The 26,988-nt window shown below is 39.0% G+C and overlaps 1 protein-coding gene across 2 annotated transcripts in view; it reads right to left on the reverse strand.

The window, feature by feature from the left end:
* The window catches only part of VSIG1 (V-set and immunoglobulin domain containing 1), a 151,413-nt gene that overhangs the window by 123,279 nt on the left and 1,146 nt on the right, over positions 1-26,988 (reverse strand). For both annotated transcript variants that reach the window (XM_021932514.2, XM_021932513.2), the window contains exons 2-3: positions 26,074-26,137; positions 25,458-25,585 (exon numbers count right to left, since the gene is read on the reverse strand). The gene's annotated coding sequence lies outside the window, so the exon portion shown is untranslated. The remainder of the gene's footprint in view (positions 1-25,457; positions 25,586-26,073; positions 26,138-26,988) is intronic.

Below are 26,988 nucleotides of genomic sequence, written 5' to 3' on the forward strand. Positions count from 1 at the left end.
ATTCAAGAAATGGTGTGGCTGTTTCTAACAACCTATGATCCAATATGGGAGCAATGGAATTACTTAAGGTTGGGACTCACATTTAAAAGCAGAGTCCAAATGTTTAGAAAATGTATAGCCTGGCCCTGTGGCAGAGAAAGAAAAGTATTTTCAGGGGAAGAATCCAAGCAGGTTGCACAGCAACCACTTACTGGAGAGATTAGCATGACTCAAAAGAGAGCCAAGTGGTAATATCCAACACAATGGGGAAAAGGCCTCAAAGGCATTTTAGAAGTCTTTGGGACAGCCCCTCCCATCACAGTCCCAGAGGCCTAGGAGGAAAGAATGGTTTAGGGGGCCAGGCCTGGGGCACCACTGGCTTGTGCAGCCTCAGGACACTTCACCACCCATCCAGGCCCCTCTAGCACCAGCTCAAAGGGCCCCAAGTACAGCTCCAGCCACTGCTTCAGAGGGTACAAGCCATAAGCCATGGCAGCTTCTATGTGGTGTTAAGTCAGCCTGGGTGACAGAGTGAGACCCTGTTTTAAAAAAAAAAAAAAAAAAGGAATGAAGTACTGATACATGTTAGTTACACACAGGTGACACTTGAAAACTTTATGCTAAGTGACAGAAACCAGAAACAAAAGGCCACATATTGTGAAATTCTATTTATATGAAATATCCAAAATAGGCAAATCCATATAATCAGAAAGTAGATTCGTGGTTGCCAGAGGCTACGGTGGTGGAAGGAAGAATTGCTAGTGATTGCTAACAGGTATAGGGTTTCTGTTTGGGGTTTTGAAAATATTTTGGAACTAGATAGTTGTGATAGTTCCAGAGCATTGCGAATATACTAATATCACAAAAAGGTACACTTCAAAAAAGAGGTAAATTTTCAGGTATGTGAATAGAATCAAAAAATATCAAGTAAATAAATCCATAAAAATGCAATTGTAAAAGAAAATGGGAAGGTGGAAACAACCCAAATGTCCATCAGTGGAGGAATGGATAAACAAAATGTGGTCTATATGTATAATAGGCTATTATTCAGCCTTAAAAAGGAGGAAATTCTGACACATGCTCCAACATAGATAAACTAGAAGACACTATGCTAAGTGAAATAATCCAGACATAAAATGGGAAATGTTGTGTGTTTACACTGATATAAGTTACCTAAAATAGTTACATTCAGAGACCAAAAGTTATGAGGGGCTTGAGGAAAAGGGTAATACAGAGTAATTGTTTAATAGTTGTGAACTTTCAGTTTGAGAAGTGAAAAGGTTCTGGAAATGGATGGTGGTGATGATTGAACAACAATGTAAATTTATGTAATCCCAATGAACTCTACACTTAAAAATGGTAAAAATATCAAATTTTAGGTTATGTATATTTTACCATAATAACAATAATAGGCAATTGAAAAAGAAATGAAAAAAATCCCATTTACAATAGCCAAAAATAAAATTAAATACCTGGAATTAACCAAAGAAGCGAAATATCTTTACAATGAAAACTATAAACACTGATGAAAGAAATTGAAGAGGACACCAAAAAAGGGGAAAATATTCCATGTTCACAGAGTGGAAGAATTAATATTGTTAAAATGCCCATATTACCCAAAGCAGTCTACAGATACAACACAATCCCTATCAAAACACCAATTACATTCTGCACAGAAATAGAAAAAACAAACCTAAAATTTATATGGAGTCATAAAAGACCCAGAATAGCCAAAGCTGTCCTGAGCAAAAAGAATAACACTGGAGGAATCATATTACCTAACTTCAAATTATACTACAGAGTTATAGTAACCAAAAGGGCACGGTACTGGCAAAAAAACAAAAAAACAAAACAAACAACAACAACAACAAAAAAAAACAGACACATAGACCAATGGAACAGAATAGAGAACCCAGAAAAATATCCATTCACCTACAATGAACTCATTTTCAACAAAGATGCCAAGAATATACATTGGGGAAGACAGTCTCTTCAATAAATAGTGCAGGGAAAACTGCATATTCATATGCAGAAAAATGAAACTTGATTCCTATCTCTTGCTTTATACAAAAATAAAATCAAAATCAATCAAATACTTAAATCTAAGACCGCAAACTATGAAAACACTAAAATAAAACACTGGGGAAACTGTTCAGGACATTGGTCTGGGCAAAAAATTTCTTGAGTAATACTCCACAAGCACAGGCAACCAAAGGAAAAATGGGCAAATAGGATCACATCAAGTTAAAAAGCTTCTGCACAGCAAAGGAAAAAATGAAGTGAAGATACAACTCACAGAATGAAAGAGAATATCTGCAAACTATATATCTGACAAGGGATTAATAAGCAGAATGTGCAAGGAGCTGAAACAACTCGATAGAAAAAAAATAAAATAATCTGATTTTAAAATGGCTAAAAGATCTGAATAGACATTTTTCAAAAGAAAACATACAAATGGCAAATAGGCAAATGAAAAGGTGCTCAACATCACTGATCATCAGAGAAATGCACATCAAAACTACAATGAGATATCATCTCACCTCCATTAAAATGACTTCCATCCAAAAGACAGGCAATAACAAGAGCTGGAAAAGATGTGGAGAAAAGGGAGTCCTCGTACACTGTTGATGGGAACGTAAATTAGAACCACTAACAAAAACAGTTTGGAGGTTCCTTAAAAGTCCAAAAATAGAGCTACCATATGATCTAACAATCCAACTGCTTGGTATATACCCAAAAGAAAGGAAATCAGTATATCAAAGTGATATCTGTACTCTCATGTTTATTGCAGCACTGTTCACAACAGCCAAGATTTGGAAGCAACATTAAGTGTCCATCAGCTGACGAATGGATAAAGAAAATGTGGTACATATCACAATGGAGTCCTATTCCGCCACGAAAAAGGAATGAGATCCTGTCATTTGCAACAACATGCATGGAACAGGAAGTCATTATGCTAAATGAAATAAACCAGGCACAGAAAGACAAACATCACATGTTCTCATTTACTGTGGGATCTAAAAATTAAAACAATCGAACTCATGGAGATAGAGGGTAGATGAATGGTTACCAGAGTCTGGGAAGTGAAGGTGGGTAATGGGTACAAAAAAATTGATAGAATGAATAAGATCTAGTATTTGATAGCACAACAGGCTGACTATAGTCAATAATAATTTAATTATACTTTTTAAGATAACTAAAAGAGTATAATTGGATTGTTTATAACACAAAGGATAAATGCTTGAGGTAATGAATACCCTATTTAATCTGATGTGATTATTAAGCATTGCATGCCCATATCAAAATATCTCATGTGCCTGATAAAAATATACACCTACTATGTACCTGCAAAAATTAAATATTAAGAAAAATAAGTAAAAAATAAAAATAATTAAGATGAAATTAATAATTACTGAAGTAGAAAGCAAACAATAATAGAACCATGGAGTGGATCAATAACAAGAAATAATATTTACTTGAAAAGACTAATAGAATACAAAAGTTTTTGTCAAGTATGATTTCAAAAATAAAGAAGGCACAAATTAACATTAAATGTTATTAACATTAAATGCTTTAATGGAACAAAGACTAATCTCCCCCAAGCAAGAAGGAATTTTGGAGTACAGGCAAGATGGCCAAATAGGAACAGCTCCAGTCTGCAGCTACCAGCGAGACCAATGCAGAAGGCAGGTGATTTCTGCATTTCCAACTGAGGTACTCAGTTCATCTCACTGGGACTGGTTAGGCAGTGGGTGCAACCCACAGAGGGCGAGCAAAAGCATGGTGGGGTATTGCCTCACCCAGGAAATGCAAGAAGCCGGGGGACCTCCCTCCCCCAGCCAAGGGAAGCCATGAGGGACTGTGCTACCCGGCCTGGATACTACGTTTATTTCCCATGGTTTTTGCAATCTGCAAATCAGCAGATTCCCTCATGCGCCTACACTACCAGGCCCTGCGTTTCAAGCACAAAACTGGGCGACTGTTTGGGCAGACGCCAAGCTAGCTGCAGGAGTTTTCTTCATACCCCAGTGGCACCTGGAACCTCAGTGAGACAGAACCATTTACTGCCCTGGAAAGAGGGCTGAAGCCAGGGTGATCTCTCTCAGCAGGTCCCACTCCCATAGAGCCCAGCAAGCTAAGAACCACTGGCTTGAAATTCTCGCTGCTGGCACAGCAGTCTGAAGTCAACCAGGATCTAGCTTGGTGGGAGGAGGGGTGTCTGCCATTACTGAGGCTTTATTATTCGGTTTTCCCCTGACACTGCTAAGGAGGCTGGGAGATTTGGGCTGGGCGGAATTCACCACAACGTGGCAAAGCGGCTGTGGCCAGACTGCTTCTCTAGATTCCTCCTCAAAGGGCAGAGCATCTCTAAAGTAAAGGCAACAGCCCCAGTAAGGGGCTTATAGATAAAATTCGTATTTCTCTGGGACAGAGCACCTGAGGGAAGGGGTGGATGTGGGCGCAGTTTCAGCCGACTTAAACTTTTCTGCCTACCGGCTCTGAAGAGAGCAGCTGATCCTGACAAGGAGGATTCTCCCAGCACAGTGCTCAAGCTCTGCTAAGGGACAGAACTGCCTCCTGAAGTGGGTCCCTGATGCCCATGCCTCCTGACTGGGAGAGACCTCCCAACAGGGGTCAACAGACACCTCATACAGGAGAGCTCTGGCTGGCATCAGGCCTGTGTCCCTCTGGGACAAAGCTTCCAGAGGAAGAAGGAGGCAGCAATCTTTGCTGTTCTGCAGCCTCTACTTGTGATACTGCTGTTCTGCAGCCTCCACTCGTGATACCCAGTTGAACAGGGTCTGAGGTGGACCTCCCACAAACTGCAGCAGACCTGCAGAAGAGAGGCCTGATTGTTAGAAGAAAAACTAACAAACAGAAAGTAAAAGCATCAACATCAACAAAAAAGACCCCCACACAAAAACCCCATCCAAAGGTTATCAACCTCAAAGATCAAAAGTAGAAAAATCCACAAAGATAAGGAAAAACCAGCGAAAAATGCGAAAATTCCAAAAACCAGAATGCTACTTCTCCAAATGATCGCAACTCCTCTCCAGCAAGGGCACAAAACTAGATGGAGAATGAGACTGATAAACTGACAGAAGTAGGCTTCAGAAGGTGGGGCATAAGGAGCATGTTCTAACCCAATGTTAGAAGCTAAAAACCTTGATAAAAGGTTACAGGAATTGCTAACAAGAATAACCAGTTTCGAGAAGAACATAAATGATCTGATGGAGTTGAAAAACACAGCATGAGAACTTTGTGAAGCATACCCAAGTATCAATAGCTGAATCAATCAAGCAGAAGAGAAGATATCAGAAATTGAAGATCAACTTACTGAAATAAAGAGTGAAGACAAGATTAAAGAAAAAAGAATGAAATAGAACAAACAAAACCTCCAACAAATATGGGACTATGTGAAAAGACCAAACCTATGATTGATTGGGGTCCCTGAAACTGATGGGGAGAACGGAACCAAGTTGGAAAACACACTTCAGGATATGATGGTGGAGAACTTTCCCCACCTAGCAAGACAGGCCAACATTCAAATTCAGGAAACACAGAGAACATCATGAAGATACTCCTCGAGAAGAGCAATCCCAGACACATAATCATCAGATTCCCCAAGGTTGAAATGAAGGAAAAAAATGTTAAGGGCAGCCACAGAGAAAGGTCAGGTTACCTACAAAGGGAAGCCCATCAGACTAACAGTTGATCTCTCTGCAGAAACCCTACAAGGCAGAAGAGAGTGGGGGCCAATATTCAACACTCTTAAGGAAAAGAATTTTCAACCCAGAATTTCATATCCAGCCAAACTAAGCTTCATAAGTGAAGGAGAAATAAAATCCTTTACAGACAAGCAAATGCTGAGAGATTTTGTCACCACCAGGCCTGCCTTACAAGACCTCCTGAAGCAAGCACTAAACATGGAAAGGAACAACCGGTACTAGCCACTGCAAAAACACACCAAATTGTAAAGACCATTGATGCTAGGGAGAAACTGCATCAACTAACAGGCAAAATAAATAGCTAGCATTATAATGACAGGATCAAATTCACACATAACAATATTAACCTTAAATATAAATGGACTAACAGACTGGCAAATTGGATAAAGAGTCAAGACCCATTGGTGTGCTGTATTCAGGAGACCCATCTCACGTGCAAAGACACATATAGGCTCAAAATAAAGGGTTGGAGAAATATTTACCAAGCAAATGGAAAGCAAATAAAAGCAGAAGTTGCAATCCTAGTCTCTGATAAAATAAACTTTAAACCAACAAAGATCAAAAAAGACAAAGAAGGGCATTAAATAATGGTAAAGGGATCACTTCAACAAGAAGAGCTAACTATCCTAAATATATATGCACCCAATACAGCAGCACCTGGATTCATAAAACAAGTTCTTAGAGAACTACAAAGAAACTTAGACTCCCACACAATAATAGTGGGAGATTTTTAACTCCCCACTGTCAATATTAGACAGATCAATGAGACACAAAATTAACAAGGATATTCAGGACTTAAACTCAGCTCTAGAACAACTGACCTAATAGACATCTACAGAACTCTCCACCCCAAATAGACAGAATATACATTCTTCTCAGCACCACATAGCACTTATTCTAAATCAACCATATAATTGGAAGTAAAACACTTCTCAGCAAATACAAAAGAACAGAAATCATAACAAACAGCCTCTCAGACCACAGTGCAATCAAATTAGAACTCAGGATGAAGAAACTCATTCAAAATCACATAACTAATGGAAACTGAACAACCTGCTCCTGAATGAATACTGGGTAAATAACGAAATTAAGGCAGAAATAAAGAAGTTCTTTGAAACCAATGAGAACAAAGACACAACATACCAGAATCTCTGGGACATCACTAAAGCTGTGTTAAGAGGGAATTTTATAGTACTAAATGCCCACATTAGAAAGCTGGAAAGATCTGAATTTGACACCCGAACATCACAATAAAAGAACTAAAGAAGTGGCCAGGCATGGTGGCTCATGCCTGTAATCCCAGCACTTTGGGAGGCCAAGGTGGGCAGATCACGAGGTCAGGAGATCGAGACCATCCTTGCTAACACAGTGAAACCCCGTCTCTATTGAAAATACAAAAAAATTAGCCAGGTGTGGTGGTGGGCACCTGTAGTCCCAGCTACTCAGGAGGCTGAGGCAGGAGAATGGCGTGAGCCCAGGAGGCGGAGCTTTCAGTGAGCCGAGATCGTGCCACTGCACTCCAGCCTGGGTGACAAAGTGAGACTCCATCTCAAAAAAAAAAAAAAAAAAAAGAAAAGAAAAGAACAAAAACTAGAGGAGCAAGAGCAAACAAATTCAAAAACTAGCAAAAGACAAGAAATAACTAAGATCAGAGCAGAACAGAAGGAGATAGAGACACGAAAAACCCTTCAAAATATCAATGAATCCAGGAGCTGGTTTTTTTAAAAGATTAACACAATAGATTGACCACTAGCCAGACTAATAAAGAAGAAAACAGAAGAATCAAATAGACACAATAAAAAATGATAAAGAGGATATCACCACTGATCCCACAGAAATACAAACTACCATCAGAGAATACTATAAACACCTCTACACAAATCAACTAGAAAATCTAGAAGAAATGTATAAATTCCTGGACATATACACCCTCCCAAGACTGAATCGAGAAGAAGTCGAATCCCCGAATAGACCAATAACAAGTTCTGAAATTGAGGCAGTAATTAATAGCCTACCAACGAAAAGAAAACCAGGACCAGACAGATTCACAGCCTAATTCTACCAGAGGTACAAAGAGGAGCTGGTACCATTCTTTCTGAAACTATTCCAAACAATGGAAAAAGAGAGACTTCTCCCTAACTCATTTTATGAGGCCAACATCATCCTAATACCAAAACCTGGCAGAGATAGAACAAAAAAGAGAAAATTTCGGGCCAATATCCCTGATGAAGATCGATGCAAAAATCCTCAATAAAATACTGGCAAACTGAATCCAGTAGCATATTATGAAGCTCATCCACCATGATCAAGTCGGCTTCATCCCTGGGATGCAAGGCTGGTTCAACATATGCAAATCAATAAACGTAACCCATCACATAAATAGAACCAATGACAAAAGCCACAATTATCTCAACAGATGCAGAAAAGGCCTTTAATAAAAATTCAACATTCCCTCATGCTAAAAACTCTCAATAAACTAGGTATTGATGGAACATACCTTAAAAATAATAAGAGCTATTTATGACAAACCCATAGCCAATATCATATTGAATGGGCAAAAGCTGGAAGCAGTCCCTTTGAAAACAGGCACAAGACAAGCATGCCCTCTCTCACCACTCCTATTCAACATAGTGCTGGAAGTTCTGACCAGGGCAATCAGGCAAGAGAAAGAAATAAAGGGTACTCAAATAGGAAGAGAGAAAGTCAAATTTTCTCTGTTTGCAGATGACATGACCGTATATTTAGAAAACCCCATTGTCTCAGCCCAAAAACTCCTTAAGCTGATAAGCAACTTCAGCAAAGTCTCAGAATACAAAATCAATGTACAAAAATCACAGGCATTCCTATACACCAATAATAGACGAGCAGAGAGTCAAATCATGAGTGAACTCCCATTCACAATTGCTAAAAAGAGAATAAAACACTTAGAAATACAAACGTGAAGGACCTCTTCAAGGAGAACTAAAAACCACTGCTCAAGAAAATAAGAGAGGACACAAACAAATGGAAAAATATTCCATGCTCATGGATAGGAAAAATCAATATTATGAAAACAGCCATGTTGCCCAAAGTAATTTATAGATTCAATGTTATTCCCATCAAGCTACCATTTATTTTCTTCACAGAATTAGAAAAAAACTACTTTAAATTTCACATGGAACAAAAAAAAGGAGCCGGAATAGCCAAGACAATCCTAAGCAGAAAGAACAAAGCTGGAGGCATCACACTACACAACTTCAAACTATGCTACAGGGCTACAGTAACCAAAGCAGCATGGTACTGGTACCAAAACAGATATGTAGACCAATGGAACAGAATAGAGACTTAAGAAGTAAGACTACACATCTGCAATCATCTGATCTTCAACAAACCTGATAAAAACAAGCAATGGGGAAAGGATTCCCTATTTAATAAATGGTGCTGGGAAAACTGGCCAGCCATATGTAGAAAGCTGAAACTGGACCCCTTCCTTACACCTTATACAAAAATAAACTCAAGATGGATTAAAGACTTAAATGTAAAGCCAAAAACCATATAAACACTAGAAGAAAACCTAGGCAATACTATTCAGGACATAGGCATGGGCAAAGACTTCATGACTAAAACACCAAAAGCAATGGCAACAAAAGCCAAAATTGACAAATGGGATCTAATAAAACTAAAGAGCTTCTGCGCAGCAAAAGAAACTATCATCAGAGTGAACAGGCAACCTATAGAATGGGAGAACATTTTTGCAACCTATCCATCTGACAAAGATCTAATATCCAGAATCTACAAGGAATTTAAACAAATTTACAAGAAAAAAACAACCAACCCCATCAAAAAGTGGGCAAAGGATATGAACAGACACTTCTCAAAAGAAGGCATTTATACAGCCAACAAACATGAAAAAATGCTCATCATCACTGGTCATCAGAGAAATGCAAATCAAAACCACAATAAGATACCATCTCATGCCAGTTAGAACGGCGATCATTAAAAAGTCAGAAACAACAGATGCTAGAGAGGTTGTGGAGAAATAGGAACACTTTTACACAGTTGGTGGGAGTGTAAATTAGTTCGATCATTGTGGAAGACAGTGTGACGATTCCTCAAGGATCTAGAATCAGAAATACCCCTTGACTCAGCAATCCCATTACTGGATATATACCCAAAGGATTATAAATCATTCTACTATAAAGACGCATGCACACATATATTTATTGCAGCACTATTTACAACAGCAAAGACTTGGAACCAACTCCAATGCCCATCAATGATAGACTGGATAAAGAAAATGTGGCACATATACACCATGGAATACTATACAGCTATAAAAAGAATGAGTTCATGTCCTTTGCAGGGACATGGATGAAGCTGGAAACCATCATTCTCAGCAAACAAACACAGGAACAGAAAACCAAACACTGCACGTTCTCACTCATAGTGGGAGTTGAACAATGAGAACACATGGACACAGGGAGGGGAACATCACACACCAGGGCCTGGCAAGGGTTGGGAGAAGGGGAGGGAGAGCATTAGGACAAATACCTAATGTATGTGGGGCTTAAAACCTAGATGACAGGTTGATAGGTGCAGCAAACCACCATGGCACATGTATACCTATGTAACAAACCTGTATGTTCTGCACATGTACCCCAGAACTTAAAGTAAATTTTATTTTAAAAAGAATTAATGGAAATGCAGAAAAGATCAGTGAAAAATATGAACTGGTATCATTATCAATTTGATTGCCAGATATGTCTTCTAAGTGTTTCACTTTCTATTCCGCTACTACAAAAGTTTGTGCCAGAATCTATTTAAAATAAATACAACACATAATCTCAAAAAAAATGAAAGGGGACCAAACTACAGAAAGAGACTATATTAAAAAATTATTTTAAGAATACCGTATAACTTTTACACCAATAATTTTGAAAATCTGGGTGAAATGGATAATTTCTAGGAAAATTAGTCCAAGAATTGTCCTATGAAATAGAAGGCTTACATAAACCTGTTAATCACTGAAGAATGTATAATGATAATCAATAATCTACCTTAAAAGTCACCATTTCCAGAAATTTTGTGGGTGTTTGACAAAGCCGTCTAGGAACAGAATAATGAAACTTTCCAAACATTTTTTCCATATTAAAAAAATGGTAAATGACACCACACAGCTATAAGGCTGGTATAATCTTGATACCAAAACTGACAAGTAAGGGAAAGAAAATAATAGCCCACCTCACATATGAACCTTGATATAAAAGCATATAACCTTGATACAAAAATTGAACAAGCACAAGAGAACTACAGGCCAGCATTTTTCACAGGAGTGCTAATAGCATTTTTCTTGAGACCGTTCTTCATTTAGCATCCCTAGTCACCATTTCCTCAATTATAGTAGGACTCCCCCAACTCACACACTCAATAAACTGACAACCAAAAGCACCTCCAGATATTTCCAAATGCCTTCTTGAGGGGTAGTTTTGCCCAACTGAGGATCAACGCTATAGGCAATCTCATTTATAACACAGATTTTTAAAATGCCAAATAAAATACTAGTCACTCAAATCCTGCAGTAGATTTAAAAAGATACATTGTGCCCCAATAGGCTAATCCTAGGACTGCAGGGAAGGTTTAACATTTAAAGATTTGTCCACGTGGAACAGGGCACTAACTCCTTACTTAGAAAACTGGCAATTAAAGGGAAAGAGTTAAGAATTTACTGTGTCTTTCCCATAGAAACTGTGTTTTAGGCTTACCAAATAACCCTAGTAGATGAAGGATAGTTCTTCTTACAGAGGAATTCTAGCTGATGAATACTGAAAGAATGATAGAATTAGAAAATCATTACTTTGAAATCCCTAATGAAATAATTGATTTGAATAACAATTATCAAATAAATGGTAAAGCAATGCAAAAGGTGAAAGGATGATGGAGAACTTTACAATGAAGGGATCAGACTATCACCACCTCAATCCATTTTTAGTATTACTAAAAGTGAGACAACTGCAAATTACATAAAAGGAAGTATAATAATTTTAAAAACCTGAATCTAATCAAGTCTTTTTATTCTTTTTTTGTTGACCAGGCTGGACTGCAGTAGCATGATCACTGCCCACTGCAGCCTTGACCTCCCCAGGCTCACGTGATTCTTCTACCTCAGCCTCCCAAGTAGCTGGGACTACAGGCGTGGGCCACCACAGCAGCTCATTTTTGCATTTTTTTAAAGACGACTTTTCACCATATTGTCCAGGCTGATCTTGAACTCCTGGGCTCAAGCGATCCGCCCACCTCCCAAAGTACCTCCCAAAGTGCTGAGATTACAGGTATGAGCCACACCACCCAGTCTAATCAAGTCTTTAGCTTTACATTCCAGTTTACAAGAAACAACAGGCAATACAGAAACAAGTAAAGTAACACCTCAAGGAAGTAATCAGTCAAATCCAGAATATGGGACAGTCTAGAGGACAAATGCCAAGTGTCTTCAACAAGCCAATGTCATTATGATAAAAGAGAGGAGGTACTGTTTGGTTTTAGCTTTTAAAATTTTTTAAAGAAACTTAAGAGATGTAACATATTACAATAAGGTGACCTCAATTGGATCTGGATTCCAACAAACCTCAATGGCAAAAACATTTTCAGACAATTAGAAAAATCAGATTATTCACCAAGTATTAGTGTGAAAATGGCATTGTGACTATATGAGAAGATGTTCTTTTTGCTATAATTCTTTTGCTATGCATACTGAAATATTGAGGAGTGAAATTATATGATATTCCTGATTAGCCTAAAATATTCCAGCATAAAAGAGGGGAACAGCATAGTTGAAACAAGTATGGCAAAATGTTGATGGCTACTGAAGCTGAGTTATGAGTATGTAGGGGGTTTTATTGTACATTCTACTGTTATGTACATTTGGAAATTTTAATAAAAAATTGTTAAAGCTATCAATGCAATTTTATGCATTAATAATGTAAAGGGAGAAAACTATATGTCCAACTTGCAGGTGAAAAAACAATGGATAAAGCTTTCCTTTTTCATCCATTCTTGTTTTTGGTTTTAGTTTTTGGTTTTTTTGTTTTTGTTTTTGTTTTTGTTTTTGTTGTTGTTGTTGTTTTGAGACATGGTCTCGCTCTGTCGCCCAGGCTGGAGTACAATGGTGCAGTCACAGCTCACTGAAGTCTCAACCATCCCAGGCTCAAGCAATCCTACTATCTCAGCCCTCACCAAGTATCTTGGATTCTGTACAGGCACATGCCACCACACCTCGCTAATTTGTTTTTATTATTATTTTGTAGGGACGAGGTTTTGCTATGTCTCAAACTCCTGCACTCAAGTGATCTACTCTACTTAGCCTCCCAAATTGCTAGGATTACAGGCATGATCATTCTTGTTTTTAAAAAGCCTCGAAAAGGCAGAAATTCAACAGAGTTTATTTGACTTAATAAAGGGTAACTGCCAGACACCCACAGCAAACCTAATACTTGATGACATTTTAGAAGCATTCCCATTAAATGGAAGGATAAAATAAAGATATTTGATATTGCTATGATTCAAATTTAAATCGGAGGTCCTAGCCAATGCATTAAAACACAAAAAGCACACATGGTATACAGGCTAAAGACAAAGAGACAAAAACTATCAGTATTTGTAATCATCTGTTTTCCTACCAAGAAAATCCAATAGAATCAACAAAAAATCTATTAGAAAGAAAAGAGAATTTATTAGTAAAGTTGCTGGCACAAGACAACATACAAAAACCAATAGCTTTCTTATACTCCTATAGTAATTACAAAATGAAAGAAAAAGTTCTATTCACGGTAGCAACAAAAATGAAGTTATCTAGAAATAAAGCAAACAAGATATGTTCAAAATATTTACAGAGAGAAGTACGAAGTATTACTAAAGGACTTAAAAATTTGGATAAATGGAAAGTCATACCATGTTTATTTATATAAAGACTCATTCATGTAAAGATGCTAACTCTCCCTGGTTAAACCTGTAAACTCAGTGCAATACCAAATAAAAATGCTAATAAGATCCACATGGGTGTGATAATCTGCATTTAAAATTCATTGAAATAGTAAATATGTAAAAATAACCACAAAAATGAAAGGAGGCTCTTTCAATGCCAGATAACAAACATATTATAAAAATATAAAAATGAAAAGTATTACAAAAATATAAAAATGAAAAGTGAATATAAAAATGAAAACATATTATAAAAATATAAAAATGAAAGGTGTGGATACAGGTATAAATAAATGGATCAACAGAATCAAATAGAGAATCCTGAAACAAACCCAAGTATTCATAAGAATCTAATATTGATTAAAAGTAGTATTTAAAAGTCAGTGGAGAAAAGAAAGAGGCATGTAAGATATTCATTACAGCAGGTTTTACACTGGCAAAAATTTAGAAATAACCATGTCAGTGGGGAAATGGCTACACAAATTATAGTCTATTTATTCTAGTAGAATATCCTAGTATTTATCCTAGTATTCATAGTAGAATACTATGCAACCAAGAAAATGGTAGATTTATATGTATTAACATGAAAAGCTGTCAGACATTATGTTGGGTGAAAGTAGCAAACAGCAAAACAATACATATAGCATAACACAATTCATATTTTTAAGGCCACTAAATAATATTATATATTCCCTACACATGCAGACGTGTTTGTAAATGCTTGTGAATGAATTTTAAAAAGATGCAAGAGAGATTCCATTCCAAGATGGCTGAATAGGAACAGCTCCAGTCTGCAGCTCCCAGCGTGATCAACGCAGAAGGTGATTTCTGCATTTCCAACTGAGGTACCTGGTTCATCTCATTGGGACTGGCTGGACAGTGCGTGCAGCCCATAGAGGGTGAGCCAAAGCAGGGCAGGGTATCGCCTCACCCAGGAAGCACAAGAGGTGGGGAGATTTCCCTTTCCTAGCCAAGGGAAGCCGTGACACACTGTACCTGGAAAATCAGGACACTCCCACCCAAATTCTATGCTTCACCAATGGTCTTAGCAAACGGCACACCAGGAGATTATATCCTGCACCTGGCTCAGTGGGTCCCATGCCCATAGAGCCTTGCTCACTGCTAGCACAGCAGTCTGAGATTGACTGGCGAGGCAGCAGCCTGGCAGGGGGAGGGGCATCCACCACTGCTGAGGCTTGAGTAGGTAAACAAAACGGCTGGGGAAGCTCAAACTGGACGCAGCCCACTGCAGCTCTGCAAGGCCTGCTGCCTCTGTAGACCCCACCTCTGGGGGCAGGGCATAGCTGAACAAAAAGCAGCAGAAACTCCTGCAGACTTAAACGTCCCTGTCTGACAGTTCTGAAGAGAGCAGTGGTTCCCCCAGCATGGTGTTTGAGCTCTGAGAAAAGACAGACTGCCTCCTCAAGTGGGTCCCTGACCCCCATGTAGCCTAACGGGCAGACACCTCCCAGTAGGGGATGACTGACACCTCATACAGGCAGGTGCCCCTCTGGGGTGAAGCTTCCAGAGGAAGGATTAGGCAGCAATATTTGCTGTTCTGCAGCCTCCACTTGTGATACCCAGGAAAACAGGGCCTGGAGTGGACCTCCAGCAAACTCCAACAGACCTGCAGCTGAAGGACCTGACTGTTAGAAGGAAAACTAATAAACAGAAAGGAACAGCATCAACATCAACAAAAAGGACATCCACACCAAAACCCCATCTGTAGGTCACCATCATCAAAGAGCAAAGGTAGATAAAACCACAAAGATGGGGAGAAACCAGAGCAGGAAAGCTGAAAATTCTAAAAACCAGAGCACCTCTTCTCCTCCAAAGGATCACAGCTCCTCGCCAGCAATGGAACAAAGCTGGACGGCGAATGACTTTGACGAGCTGACAGAAGTAGGCTTCGGAAGGTCGGTAATAACAAACTTCTCTGAGCTAAAGGAGGATGTTTGAACCCATTGCAAGGAGGCTAAAAACCTTGAAAAAAGATTAGATGAATGGCTAACTAGAATAAACAGTGCAGAGAAGACCTTAAATGACCTGATGGAGCTGAAAACCATGGCACAAGAACTACGTGATGCAGGCACAAGCTTCAACAGCTGATTAAATCAAGTGGAAGAAAGGGTATCAGTCATTGAAGATCAAATTATTGAAATAAAGCAAGAAGAGAAGTTTAGAGAAAAAAAGAGTAAAAAGAAACAAACAAAGCCCTCCAAGAAATATGAGACTACGTGAAAAGACCAAATCTACGTTTGATTGGTGTACCTGAAAGTGACAGGAAGAATGGAACCAAGTTGGAAAACACTCTTCAGGATATTAATTATCCGGGAGAGTTGCCCCAACCTAGCAAGGCAGGCCAACATTCAAATTCAAGAAACACAGAGAACACCACAAAGATACTCCCTGAGAAGAGCAACCCCAAGACACATAACTGTCAGTTTCACCAAGGTTGAAATGAAATGTTAAGGGCAGCCAGAGAGAAAGCTCGGGTTACCCACAAAGGGAAGCCCATCAGACTAACAGCAGATCTCTTGGCAGAAACTCTACAAGCCAGAAGAGAGTCGGGGCCAATATTCAACATTCTTAAATAATTTTCAACTCAGAATTTCATATCCAGCCAAACTAAGCTTTGTAAGTGAAGGAGAAGTAAAATCCTTCACAGACAAGCAAATGCTGAGAGATTCTGTCACCACCAGGCCTGTCTTACAAGACCTCCTGAAGGAAGCACTAAGCATGGAAAGGAACAACCAGTATCAGCCACTGCAAAAACATTCCAAATTGCAAAGACCATTGACACTAGGAAGAAACTGCATCAACTAATGGGCAAAATAACCAGGAAACATCATAATGACAGGATCAAATTCATACATAACAATATTAACCCTAAATATAAATGGGCTGAATGCCCCAATTAAAATACACAGACTGCCAAACTGGATAAGGCTTCAAGACCCATCAGTATGCTGTATTCAGGAGACCATCTCACATGCAGAGAAACACATAGGCTCAAAATAAAGGGATGGAGGAAGATCTACCAAGCAAATGGAAAACAAAAAAAAGTAGGGGTTGCAATCCTACTCTCTGATGAAACAGACTTTAAACCAACAGAGGTCAAAAGAGACAAAGAAGGCCGTTATATAATGGTAAAGGGATCAATTCAACAAGAAGAGCTAACTATCCTAAATATATATGCACCCAATACAGGAGCACCCAGGTTCATAAAGCAAGTCCTTAGAGACCTACAAAGAGACTTAGACTCCCACACAATAATAATGGGAGACTTTAACACCCCACTGTCAATATTAGACAGATCAATGAGACAGAAGTTAAACAAGGATATATAAGACTTGAACTCAGCTCAGCACCAAGGAGAGCTAATAGACATCTACAGAACTCTCCACCCCAAATCAACAGAATATACATTCTTCTCAGCACCACACTGCACTTATTCCAAAATTGACCACATAGCTGGAAGTAAAGTACTCCTCAGCAAATGTAAAAGAACAGAAATCACAACAAACTGTCTCTCAGACCACAGTGCAATCAAATTAGAGCTCAGGATTAAGAAACTCACTCAAAACCGCACAACTACATGGAAACTGAATAACCTGCTCCTGAATGACTACTGGGTAAATAAGGAAACGAAGGCAGAAATAAAGATGTTATTTGAAACCAATGAGAACAATGAGACAACATACCAGAATCTCTGGGACACATTTAAAGCAGTGTGTAGAGGGAAATTTATATCATTAAATGCCCACAAAAGAAAGCAGGAAAGATCTAAGATCGACACCCTAACATCACAATTAAAAGAACTAGAGAAGCAAGAGCAAACAAATTCAAAAGCCAACAGAAGGCAAGAAATAACTACGATCAGAGCAGAACTGAATGAGATACAGAAACAAAAAAACCCTTCAAAAAAATCAATGAATCCAGGAGCTGGTTTTTTGAAAAGATCAACAAAATTGATAGACTGCTAGCAAGACTAATAACGAAGAAAAGAGAGAAGAATCAAATAGACACAATAAAAAATGATAAAGGGGATATCACCACCGATCCCACAGAAATACAAACTACCATCAGAGAATACTACCAACACCTCTATGCAAATAAACTAGAAAATAAAAATCTAGAAGAAATGGATAAATTCTTGGACTCATACACCCTCCCAAGACTAAACCAGGAAGAAGTTGAATCTCTGAACAGACCAATAACAGGCTCTGAAATTGAGGCAATAATGAATAGCCTATCAACCAAAAAAAGTCCAGGACCAAACGGATTCACAGCTGAATTCTACCAGAGGTACAAAGAGGAAACTATTCCAATCAATAGAAAAAGAGGGAATCCTCCCTAACTCATTTTATGAGGCCAGCATCATCCTGATACCAAAGCCTGGCAGAGATACAACAAAAAAAAGAGAATTTTAGACCAATATCCCTAATGAACATTGATGTGAAAATCCTCAATAAAATACTGGCAAACCGAATACAGCAGCACATCAAAAAGCTTATCCACCATGATCAAGTGGGCTTCATCCCTGGGATGCAAGGCTGGTTCAACATACGCAAATCAATATATGTAATCCATCACATACACAGAACCAATGACAAAAGCCACATTATTATCTCAATAGATGCAGGAAAGGCCTTCAACAAAATTCAACAGCCCTTCATGCTAAAAACTCTCAATAAACTAGGTGTTGATGGACCGTATCTCAAAATAATAAGAGCTATTTATGACAAACCCATAGCCAATATCATACTGAATGGGCAAAAGCTGGAAGCAGCCCCTTTGAAAACTGGCACAAGACAGGGATGCCCTCTCTCACCACTCCTATTCAACATAGTGTTGGAAGTTCTGGCCAGGGCAATCAAGTAAGAGAAAGAGATAAAGGGCATTCAATTAGGAAAAGAGGAAGTCAAATTGTCCCTGTTTGCAGATGACATGATTGTATATTTAGAAAACCCCATCGTCTCAGCCCAAAACCTCCTTAAGCTGATAAGCAACTTCAGCAAAGTCTCAGGATACAAAATTAATGTGCAAAAATCACAAGCATTCCTATACACCAAGAACAGACAAACAGCCAAATCATGAGTGAACTCCCATTCACATTTGCTACAATGAGAATAAAATACCTAGGAATCCAATTCACAAGGTAAGTGAAGTAGCTCTTCAAGGAGAACTACAAACCACTGCTCGACAAAATAAAAGAGGACACAAACAAATGGAAGAACATTTCATGCTCATGGATAGGAAGAATCAATATCATGAAAATGGCCTCACTGCCCGAGGTAATTTATAGATTCAATGCCATCCCCATCAAGCTACAAATGACTTTCTTCACAGAATTGGAAAAAACTACTTCAAATTTCATATGGAACCAAAAAAGAGCCTGCATTGCCAAGACAATCCTAAGCAAAAAGAACAAAGCTGGAGGCATCTCGCTACCTGACTTCAAACTATACTACAAGGCTACAGTAACCAAAACAGCATGGTACTGGTACCAAAACAGAGAGATAGACCAATGGAACAGAACAGAGGCCTCAGAAATAACACCACACATCTACAACCATCTGATCTTTGACAAACCTGAGAAAAACAAGATATGGGGAAAGGATCCCCTATTTAATAAATGGTGCTGGGAAAACTGGCTAGCCATATGCAGAAAGCTGAAACTGGATCTTTTCCTTACACCTTATACAAAAATGAATTCAAGATGTATTAGACACATTAATGTTAGACCTAAAACCATAAAAACTCTAGAAGAAAACCTAGCAATACCATTCAGGACATAGGCATGGGCAAGAACTTCATGACTAAAACACCAGAAGCAATGGCAACAAAAGCCAAAATAGACAACTGGAATCTAATTAAACTAAAGAGCTTCTGCACAGTAAAATAAACTACCATCAGAGTGAGCAGGCAACCAACAGAATGGCAGTAAAGTTTTGCAATCTACCCATCTGACAATGGGCTAATGTCCAGAATCTACAAAGAACTTAAACAAATTTACAAGAAAAAAACAATCCCATGAAAAAGTGGGCAAAGGATATGAACAGACACTTCTCAAAAGAAGACATTTATGTAGCCAACAGACACATGAAAAAATGCTCATCATCACTGGTCATCAGAGAAATGCAAATCAAAACCACAATGAGATACCATCTCACACCAGTTAGAATGGCAATCATTAAAAAGTCAGGAAACAACAGGTGCTGGAGAGGATGTGGAGAAATAGGAATGCTTTTACACTGTTGGTGGGAGTGTAAACTAGTTCAACTATTGTGGAAGACAGTGTGGCGATTCCTCAAGGATCTAGAACTAGAAATACCATTTGATCCAGCGATCCCATTACTGGGTATATACCCAAAGGACTAAAATCATGCTACTATAAAGACACATGCACACGTTTATTGCGGCACTATTCACCATAGCAAATACTTGGAACCAACTCAAATGTCCATCAATGATAGACTGGGTTAAGAAAATGTGGCACATATATACCATGGAATACTATGCAGCCATAAAAAGGATGAGTTCATGTCCTTTGCAGGGACATGGATGCAGCTGGAAACCATCATTCTGAGCAAACTATCACAAGGACAGAAAACTAACCACCACATGTTCTCACTCATAGGTGGGAATTGAACAATGAGAACACTTGGACATAGGGCGGGGAACATCACACACAGGGGCCTGTCATGGGATGGGGGGCAGGAGGAGGGATAGCATTAGGAGAAATACCTAATGTCAATGACGAGTTAATGGGTGCAGCAAACCAACACGGCACATGTATACCGATGTAACAAACTGCACATTGTGCACATGTACCCTAGAACTTAAAGTATAATTTTAAAAAAAAGATGCAGGAGAAGAGTCAAATAGTGAGTAGAGACAGAGGAGGTAGAGAGGAAATCAATGATGATCAAAGGAAGTGTTCAGCTTCCGTGTAGTGCTCTAATCTTTCAAAAGAAAAATGTATTCATGTATCATGTGTAATTAAATCAATAAATAAGAAATTAAAAGGCCGTATAACATTATGAATGAATCATGTTATGTAAATATGTATATAAATACTTATTTATTCACATAGAATGCATGGAAAGAAGACTGTAAGGACACTCACCAAACTATGGACAGTTGGCTGTTTATTGGGGGTTTTTTGGGTTTTTTATTTTTGGTGACATGTCAGAGAGCAGTCAGGAAAGGCAAGTTTCAAGATTTACTCTTTCTATACCTGTGTATTATTTTGATCTTTTACCACGAAAATATGCTTATATATTATTAATTTAAAAATAAAGGCATGAAAAAAGTCAAAGACACATGGTTGAGTGGAAAAAGCTAGTTGCAAGATAACACAGTATTAACCTATTACATAAAAAGAAAACCAACGCACCAAAAACATAAATATTTTGCATGTGTTTTATATAGGTAGATAAAATTGCAAATGAAACAAAGAATAGTTGTCACATTTGAGGTAAGGCATTCAACTGGGTGGAGGTGAAGGAAAACAATCAGGTGACTAAGAGCCCAGCTCCAACAATAATTAGCTGTATGACCACATGCAAGTTACATGACCTCTTTGTGCCCTCAGTGTCTCTATCTGTAAAATGGAAAAAAATAACAGTACCTATTTCATGGATTGTTGTAAAGAGTAAACGTGCTAATCTCTTTAAAGAATTTAGAGTGGTGTTGGGCACAGTAAGGCCTATATAAGCATTTACTCTCATTGTTACTTTTCTACATTTTTACAATTTTTATAATAATATATTCTTATATTCCTCATGTAATTCCTTGTGTATTCCTATAATTTTAAAAATAAAATTTGAAGCATAATATTAGAGAAAAAAGTTATAGAATGGCATATTGCAATTTTGTTAAACTTTTATTTTAGGTTTGGGGTATATGTGCAGTACAGGTTTGTTATATAGGTAAGCTCATGTCACAGGGGTTTGGTTTAGATTATTTTGTTATCCAGGTACTAAGCATAGTATCTGATAGTATTTTTCCTAATCCTCTCCCTCTTCCTACCCTCCTCCTTCAGGTAGTCCCCATTGTCTCTTGCTCCCTTCTTTCTGCCCATTGGTTTTCATTATTTAGCTCCCACATTTAAGTGTGAACATGCGGTATTTGTTTTTCTGTTCCTGCATTAATTTGCTAAGGATAATGACCTCCAGCTGCGTCATGTTCCTACAAAGGACATGATCTCATTCTTTTCTTTTTTTTTTTTGGCTGCATAGCATTCCATCATGTATATGTATCACATTTTCTTTATCCAGTCTATCATTGACGGGCATTTAGGCTGATTCCATGTCTTTGCTATTGTGAACAGTGTACACTGCAAAATAATTTATAATTAGAGACAACTTAAATGCCTATCAATAGGGCAATAGTTAAATAAGTCATCACACATCGATAACATGGAATACTGTGCAACTCTTAAGAATGAGTTGGGCCGGGCTTGGTGGCTCACACCTGTAATCCCAGCACTTTGGGAGCCCGAGGTGGGAGGATTGGTTGAGTCCAGGAGTTTGAGATTAGCCTGGGCAAAATGGTGACACCCTATCTCTATTTGTATTAGTAATAAATTTTTTTTAAAGAAAAGAATGAGTTGGATGTCTATGTATGGACACTGAAATATAACCATTGTACATTTAGCATTCTTTAAAGTGATGAAATGGTATATATCATTTTATATATTATATATGCATACATCTATTATATGCATTTACATATTATGTATTTTATGTATACACACACACATACACACATGCTCCCCTATACTAACGTACACATAAACTGGCCTTTCACAATTTATCCTATATGCTTATGTGTTTGACTTTTTTCTTTGAGACGGGGTCTCCTCTGTCACCCAGGCTGGAATGCAGTGGCATGATCACAGCTCACTGCAGCCTCAACTTCCCCAGGCTCAGGTGATCCTCCCACCTCAGTTTCCCCAGTAGCTGGAACCACAGGCATGCGCCACCATGCCTGGCTAATTTTTTATATTTTTTGTAAAAATGGAGTTTGTCCAGGTTGCCCAGGCTGATCTCAAACTCCTGGGCTTAAGTGATCCACCAACTTTGAGCTTCCAAAATGCTAGGATTACTGGTGCCAGCCATCGTGCCTGGCCTGGTTATCATGTCATCTAAATATTACCAATGCTCACAGTATAAAGCCCAAATCCTTAAGGAGCCTGCCACCCAGCCTCAGCTCATATTACTCTCCTATGGCTAGAGTAATTCTAAATATGCTCTAGTCATAGGAGATATCTTTCAGTTCTTCAAATTACTATACATATTCTAGTTTCAGGTCTTTGCACATGCTGTTTCCTCTACCTGGAACACGTCTTCCACCTACCCACCATCCACCTCCATCTACCCTAATTTATCTTTCAGTCCTCATCACTTCTTCAGGGAAGCCTCCCCTAACTTTCCAGACAGGGTTAGTCTGGAAACTAACCCTGTTATAACACTTACAGAACACTTATTTTTCATTCATAGCTTTTTTTTTTTTTTTTTGATAAAGTTTTACTCTTGTTGCCCAGGCTGGAGTGCAATGGCGCAATCTCGGCTCACAGCAACCTCCGCCTTGTGGATTCAAGCGATTCTCTTGCCTCAGCCTCCCGAGTAGCTAGGATTATAGGCACATGCCACCACGCCCAGGTAATTTTTGTATTTTTAGTAGAGATAGAGTTTCACGATCTTGGCCAGGCTGGTCTCAAACTCCTGACCTTGTGATACATCTGCCTCAGGCTCCCAAAGTTTTGGGATTACAGACGTGAGCCACTGCGCCTGGCCCATTCATAGCTCTTATCACAGTTTACAGCTTTCTATTTATAGGTAGGATTATTAATGTCTCTTATTACTCCTATTCGACTGTAAACTCCATGACAGCATCATTCTTGTCTGTCTTGTTACATCCTGACATCTAGTAAAGGCTCAGTAAATATTTGTGAAATAAATAACAGCCTTCCATTAATTAGGATGAACCTTGGCTTTGGCACTGGCTCCACTTTCCTCTCCATTTCAATCCCTGCCATCATGTAAGCAACATCAATGTCTGTGGATGACTCATCCAACATGTTAGCTTCACTGCCCTTTGATCTCCTCTACTTCAGCAACCTCTGACCACATGCCACTTTCTAAGTCATTACTAGTCATTAGTTTCCTAGACCACCCAATAGACATGGAGCTGCTCCACTTTAGAATTACTGAACTCTACTAGCCTAATCTCTGGCTACAACCTCCTAGTCCAGTTACTTCTTGGTTCTCAGAACACCCACTCCTCATTCTTTCTTTTTTTAAAAAAATTTCGATCAAGGACTCATTTCACAGCCAAACATTTTTCATTCTCATCAAGATCTCCCATCCTTTGATTTCTCCCATTCTGCAGCTCATTATCACCTCATGGCTTCAATCCCTACCCAGTGTAGGTGCCATGGTGCATCACTTCAACCACTTTCTTGCTGGCTACTTCACTGCCCTTGCATTTTAAATCTACCATTTATTGAGCAATTACTGTGAGCAACATTACATACATCATCTCTGCAACCTCTCACAAAATCCTTGAGGTAGTATCAGCATTGTCCCCTTTCACAGATAAGGAAACAGATTCTAAAAGAGGTGAAGTAGACTTCCAGGACACTGATGCTTGCTGGGGTGAGCTGGGTGGCAGTTAGGTGGCACAGTCTTGAGTGCCTCTGCTGCCAACTGTGAGCAAAGTCTTGCCACTGGCAGCCTGGCATGGCACTCCAACTGTAGCTGTGTCAGTGTGTTATGATGCCCTCCCACATCAACCTGGCTGGAATCTCCACTAGTAAAGTGAAATACTCAAGGCTCAACAGCACAGATGATGGCTACATTGACCTTCAGTTTAAGAAAAGCCCTCCTAAGATCCCCTATAAGGCCACTGCACTTGCCACTGTGCTGTTTTTCAATTGGTAACTTTCTCATTATCATAGGCTCACCTTCTGGCTACATCAGCAAAGCAGGGGCAGACTGGGAAGTTCCAGTCCTGATCATTGACATTCTGGTATTCCTGCCCAGATTTTACCACCTGCACAGAGCCTACTATGCATCCAAAGGATTACTTCTAGGGCTTACCAGGATTACTTCTAGAGGTTGCTCCTAAAATGACATTCCAAACTTTGATGACTAGCACCCACTTCAGCCCCTAGGAGAAGAGTTACATTGAGACTGTGCCCAGCTTCAGGATACTGAGCAAAAACCAAAGCTAACTAAGGGTTAGGGAATTCTGCAGTTTACAGAAGTTTAACAAAACAATGGCCAGATTTTATGGGTCCATCCCAAAAAATGTTAACTGAGCTTACAATTTGCTAATTAAAACATGCTCTATTTTTCATCTCCTGGCCCTGGCAAAAGCTCTTGACAAGTTTTTCCATATGAATATGTATTATGGAAGAATAGCAATGCTAACTGTCTAAGAAAATGGGAGGTTATTCTCTAGTGGAAAGTGTTGTTCCCACCACCCTCTTTAGAGTTGAACATTTCTTTTAAATAATCTTCATTGTCCATTTGTTCTTGCAGCAAATCGAATAATGCTGTATGTCTAACTTCTTATTACTAAGTAATTTGTTTTTAAAATATCTCAATATCTAATCTCCTACACTTATGTCTACCTTCATGTTCTGGTGGAAGACCTTGATAAAGTCAAATATCAGTGTGGGTCCATCTGTAACATTTTTCACTTGTTTTCTTATTGATAACAACCAGGAATTTTTTTAACCACAGAAGAAGTTTTCAAAGTGTAAACCCTTTCTCTATTTACCAATCCTTGGCCAGTCCTGATCCAGTTCACCAATAGGTTGGGCAGCATATAATTTGGGTCGTTGGGTCTTTTGTAGATCAGTATGTTCTGCATATGATGTCTTTAAGTAATGGACTTTTGGTTGTTTCCTAATGAAAAATGTAGATAAGTGGTTATTAGAGTTTATAACTCTATTGCTAGCACCTTATACTATGATGTCATTCTGCTAAAGATCGAAAGACTCAGCCTGGATCTCCAGAGGACTAGATTGTCTTAGGTTGAATCTGTTTCCTAGCTTGCAGAAAGTGACTTATATTAAAAAGAAATTAAAATGTTGAAATCCCCCAAAAAAGAAATCAAGTAATTTGTGCAAGATCACACAGCTAGAAAGTGGTGGAGCAGGGTGCAATTGGGATCTCAAGGAGATAGGTCTGACTCCATGGTCTGTGCTCCAAACCAGTAAGCTATTTTGCCTCTCAGAGGGAAAGATAACTGACTGCAACATGGAGAATGAAAGAGGGAAGCAGGCAAATGTGAAGATTTGGAGACCATGGCAGCAATCCAAGTGAGAGTTGATGGTGGACTAATAATTATCTACTTGAACACTGCAAATAATTCCAAATAAAGTCCCACTTACTTCAGGCATGTGACTTTACAGGATGAACTTGGTGGGCTTTGGCTGACAGCACAACTAGGTATGCCTATAAGAAACCAAAAGAAATCAGTAGTTTAAGACATTATTTCAGAATAAAACTTTTAACTTTAACTTTTCTGCAAACATATATATACACACACATATATAAAATATATGCACACATTATTTATTCCTAGGTATGCAGCCGTTTATTAAAGGCTTCCCATGTTCTGGGAATTTATTATAGTCTTATTTAAACTTCCAACTACCCTGTGAACTATCATTTTATAAATGAGGAATGTGAGGCTGGGTGCAGTGCCTCAGGCCTTTAATCCCAGCACTTTGGGAGGCTGAAGCAGGTGGATCGCTTGAGGTCAGGAGCTCCAAACCAGCCTAGACAACATGGAGCGATCCCATCTCTACAACAAATGCAAAAATTAGCCAGGCGTGGTGGTGTGTGCCTGTAATCCCAGCTACTTGGGAGGCTGAAACAGGAGAATTGCTTGAACCCGGGAGGCGTAGGCTGCAGTGAGCCGAGATTGCGCCACTGCACTCCAGCCTGGGTGACAGAGCGAGACTCAGTCTCAGTAAATAAATAAATAAATAAACAAACAAATAAAGTGATGCACAAGAAGATCAAGAAAACTGCTTAATGTCACAGTTAGTTAATCGTAAAGATGGGATCAGAAGGCAAGTCTGCTGCTCTCCTTCTAGTCACTTATCCAACGAAGTCCCAACCTTAGTTAGATTCATACTCCCTGACACCACCCACAGGCCATCAGGGCCGGGGCCGGGGGCGAGGGGGGACGGGAATCACGCAAGAAAGCAACTACAAATCTCCACTTTCCAACCTTATCAAGGAACTAACCCGCAAAACCTGTGCTAGTGATCTGCCAGGGAGGGGCCGAGCTTTATTCT

The sequence above is a fragment of the Papio anubis genome, chromosome X, assembly GCF_008728515.1.
Source record: "Papio anubis isolate 15944 chromosome X, Panubis1.0, whole genome shotgun sequence".
In the NCBI taxonomy this organism is placed as follows: domain Eukaryota; kingdom Metazoa; phylum Chordata; class Mammalia; order Primates; family Cercopithecidae; genus Papio; species Papio anubis.